Raw genomic sequence first — 4836 nt, forward strand, 5'->3', positions numbered from 1 at the left:
AATGCCAGATGTGGTGTGTGTGGAGGAGTGGGGCCTAAGGAAGGACATTTGGAGGAGGAATACGGAGGCAGAGCATTGATGCGATGGGGAGGTGTGGTGTTATCAGTTGAAGATATTTTGATCAACTGAACTGGGGAGAAATGTTCACATATTGAAATGTTCACTTTGTAAGCTAAACAATGTGATTGAACGTATATAAAAATTTTTTAAAAATAAATAAATAAAAAATTTTTAAAAAAGGAACTATAGAGGCCAGAAAGATAAGGAAAAGTTTTTTGATTGTCAAAAGAAAAGAACTGCCAATTCAGATTTCTTTACCCAGTGAAAAGATCCATTAGGAGTGAAAGGGAAATCAAGACTTTTCAGATGAAGAAAAACAGAGAACTTGTCAGCAAATCTACTCTAAAATAATGGACAAAGTAAGTTCTCTGAACAAAAAGAAAATGATAAATCTAGTGCATCAAGGGAAGAAAAAAAGGAAAACAAATAAAAATATTGGTAAATATAACAGAGTTCCTTTATTCCTTTAAGTTTTCAAAATTATGTTTGATGGCTGAAATAAAAATTTTAACACTATATGATGTGTTCCTCAATATGTGTAGTGGAAATATTTAGGATATAGAAGGAGGAAGGTAAAAAAAAAACATACAAGTAGGTAAAGTTTCTTCACTCAAAAGTGGTAAAATATTGATACCAGCAGACTGTGATAAGTTACATATGTATGATCTGATACCTAAGATGACTGCTAAAAATTCTACACAAATGGGTATACTCTAAAATAGTATGAATGTAAAAATGAACCTCTTTAAAAATGTTCAAGTAATGCACATGAATGCAGGAGGAAGAAACAGAGGAAACAGGGGCCAGCAGTGGCATGGTGGTTAAGGTGCTGGGCACTCCCACATGGCAGACCACGGTTCAAGTCCTGGGCCTGGCGGCTTGCTTTCTCACTTTCCCTCTCTCTCTGTCTCTCTCTAATCAAATTAAAATAAAATGAATGAATAAATAAAATTAAAGAAAAAAGAAACAGAGGAAACCAAAAACAAGCAATAAAATAGCAGACTTAAGCCCTAACATATCAATAACTACCTTAAAAGTAAAGGGTCTAAACACACCAATCAAAAGAATTAGCTGAGTGGATAAAAAAAATGATTAAACTATATTTTACTTGTAAGAAACTCACTTCAAATATAATGATATAAAGAAAGCAAAAGAAAAAAAAACAATGGAAAAGATAAAGTATGCAAACAATAATTAAAAGAAAAACAAGAATGGATGTTTCTTAAAAAAATGTTAAACCTATTCTTATCATATGAAGAATTGCATTCCTGAGTGTTCTTCTTGAAGATATAAAACTGTACTTGAGCTTTCATCTCAGTCTCAAGCTCTAGCTGGCAGCCAAGCGTACTCACTCTAAAATCTTCAGTGGGAGAGGCGAAGAGTGCAGGAAGGGAAGTTTGGGAAAATATGGAGAAATAAGACATTTGTGTTATACAGATATAGATTGTTGCATGTTGGTGATGTGGTGTATAGTAGTCTCAACTCGTCTGCTGTGTGGCATATATCATGTTGGGTAAAATCTCTTTACAAACTAAATGATGTATAATGACTGAATGTATAAATAATAAATAATACTAGTTCTTAAAAAAAAAAAAGAACATTATGAAACAGAAAAAAAAAAAAAAGATCTTCAGTGCCCATGGCTGTCATCAAAGTTGCTTCAGTTTCTCAAGGCTTATCTGTGCCACCTGCCTGCCATACTCCACCGTCATAAACTGCCATCATGGTGAAGCTTGCTAAGGCTGATCAAAATCAAGGTGTCCCCCCGAAAATGGCCCCTCCTCCAAAGGAGGTAGAAGACAGTGAGGATGAGGAAATGTCAGAAGATGAAGATGATAGCAGTGGAGAAGAGGTTATCATCCCACAGAAAAAAGGCAAGAAGGTTGTCATAGCTTCAATAAAGAAAGTGGTGGTTTCCCCAACAAAAAAAGGTGCAGTTGCCACATCTTCCAAGAAAGCAGCTGTCACCCCAGGCAAAAAGGCAGCTGCCATACTGTCCAAGAAGACAGTTACACCAGCCAAAGCAGTCACACACCTGGCAAGAAGGAAGTCACACCAGGCAAAGCATTGGCAGCAACCCCTGGTAAGAAAGAGAGCTACCCCAGCCAATTACAGTAAAGAATGGCAAGAATGCCAAGAAGGAAGACAATGATGATGAGGAAGAAGATAACAGTGAGGAAGATGATAAGGATGAAGATGAGGATGAATTTGAGCCAGCAATGATCAAAGCAGCAGATACTGCCTCTGCCTCAGAGGATGAGGATGATGATGATGAGGAGGATGATAATGATTAGGAGGAAGATGAGGATGAATATGAGTCTGAAGAAGCTATAGAGATTACACCAGCCAAAGGAAGGAAAATTCCTCCTACAAAAGCTGTTTCTGTGAAAGCCAAGAGTGTGACTGAGGATGAAGACGAATAAGAGGGTGATGAGGATGAGAATGATGAGGAATAATGATGAGAATGAAGCTGAGGAAGAAGAGTCTGTTCAAGAAGCACCTGGAAAACAAGAAGGAAATGACCAAACAGAAAGAAGCTCCTAAAGCCAGAAAACAGAAGGTGGAAGCCACAGAACCAACTACAGCGTTCCATCTATTTGTTGGAAACCTAAACAATAACAAATCTATCCGTGAATTAAAAACTGGTATTAGTGAATGTTTTTGCTAAAAATGATGTTGTGGATGTCATAATTGGTATATCTAGAAAGTCTGACTATATTGACTTTGAATCTGCTGAAGATCTGAAAAAAGCTTTGAAACAAACTGGCTTAAGAGTATTTGGCTGGGACCAGTGGGTGGCATGGTGATTAAGGCACTGGACACTCCCACATGGCTGATCACAGTTTGAGTCCTGGACCTGGAGGCTTGCTTTCTCACTTTCTCTCTCTCTCTTCCTCTGGTAAAAATTAAAAAAAAAAGAATAAATAAAGTTAAATAAATAATTCTTTTTTTAAAAAAGAATCTTTGGCAATGAAATTAAACTAGAGAAGGAAAAGATGATAAGAAAGATTGAGATGCAAGAACACTTTTGGCCAAAAATCTCCCCTACAAAGTCACTCAGGATGAATTAAAAGAAGTATTTGAAGATGCTGTGGAGATCTGAATAATAAGCAAAAATGGAAAAAGTAAAGGGATTTCTTGTGTTAAATTTAAGACAGACGCTAATGCAGAGAAAAGCTTGGAAGAAAAGGAGGGAACAAAGACTGATGGGCGGTCCATTTCCCTATACTGCACTGGAGAGAAAAGTCAACATCAAGATTATAGAGATGGAAAGAATAGTATTTGGAGTGGTGAATCAAAAACTCTCGTTTTGATCAACCTTTCCTATAATACAACCAAAAAAAAGCTCTTCAGGAAGTATTTGAGAAGACAATTTTTATCAAAGTGCCCCAGAGTCACAATGGCAAATCTAAAGGGTATACATTTATAGAATTTGCTTCATTTTAATATGCTAAAGAAGCTTTAAATTCCTATAATAAAGGGGAAATTGAAGGCAGAGTAATCAGACTGGAGTTGCAAGGACCCAGGGGACCACCTAATGCAAGAAGCTTATCTTCCATAATTCTGTTTGTCAAAGGTCTGTCTGAAGATACCACTGAAGAAACATTAAAGGAGTCTTTTGATGGCTCTATTAGTGAAAGGATTGTCACTGACCAGGATATAGGATCTTCCCAAACGTATGGTTTTTGTAGACTTCAACAGCGAGGAAGATGCCAAAGCTGCCAAGGAGGCCATGGAAGATGGTGAAATTGATGGAAACAAAGTTACCTTGGACTGGGTCAAGCCTAAGGGTGAAGGTGGCTTTGGGGGTTGTGGTGAAGGGAGAGGAGGCTTTGGAGGGCGAGGTGGAGGCAGAAGAGACAGAGGTGGATTTGGTGGCAGAGGCCAAGGAGGCTTCTGAGGGGTTGTGGTTTCTGAGGAGGCGGAGGAGGAGGAGGAGGAGGAGGAGACCATAAGCCACAAGGAAAGGAGATGAAGTCTGAATAGTTTTTCTGTCCCTCTGTCTACTTCTCTTCTATTTGAAAGAAAGGACTCTATGGTTTTTACACTGTTACCTGATCACTGATAGAGCCTTTGGGGGATATTTTAAGATGGTGTGTAGTTCTTGGAAAGCCACAGAAATAATGTTTGAAGGGAGATACTGTTGTTGGTTTTGACTGGATATTCATATAAACTTTTTAAAGAGGTGAGCGATAGAGCTAACCCTTATCTGTGAGTTTTGAATTTATATTTTCTTTTTTTGGGGAAGAGGTTTTTGCTATAGGGCATGTGTGCTCACAGAAAGACAGAGAGAGACAGAGAGACAGAAAGCAAGAAATCACCCCCCAGGGGAGATGACCATACCACAATTTCTTCTTCTCCATTCTCCTTTTGGGATCTTGGGCACACATGCACACATGCCCGGCGTGAGTCTAAGACACTGGGTCCAGGACTCAAACATGGGAGTCCAGCGACATAGCCATTACACTAACTGCTGGTCCCTCTAATATTTTCATCCCATTTATAAAGCCATTTAATTACTACAAATAGTTTTTTAGATTTTTTGCACTGGGGAAAAGGAAAGCAGAATGTTTTATCATGATTTTTGCTTCAGTGACTTTAGGACAAATTTAAAAAATTTTAAACTGAAAAAAAAACCAGTATATATTTACTTTTAATACATTACTAATATATTAAATATATCACATACATTGAATATATTAAACTGTATATGAATATTTAATTTTAGTATCATATTTAAATCGTATTTCCAAATTGGAAACAACCCAAATGTCC

General features: G+C 37.5%; 1 pseudogene; it reads left to right on the plus strand.

Moving 5' to 3' along the window:
• Positions 1-1652: 1652 nt before the first annotated feature.
• Positions 1653-4049, plus strand: LOC102496116 (nucleolin-like; annotated as a pseudogene).
• The last annotated feature ends 787 nt before the right edge of the window (positions 4050-4836 follow it).

This window comes from Tupaia chinensis, unplaced genomic scaffold (genome assembly GCF_000334495.1).
Source record: "Tupaia chinensis unplaced genomic scaffold, TupChi_1.0 Scaffold145304_1, whole genome shotgun sequence".
NCBI lineage: Eukaryota > Metazoa > Chordata > Mammalia > Scandentia > Tupaiidae > Tupaia > Tupaia belangeri.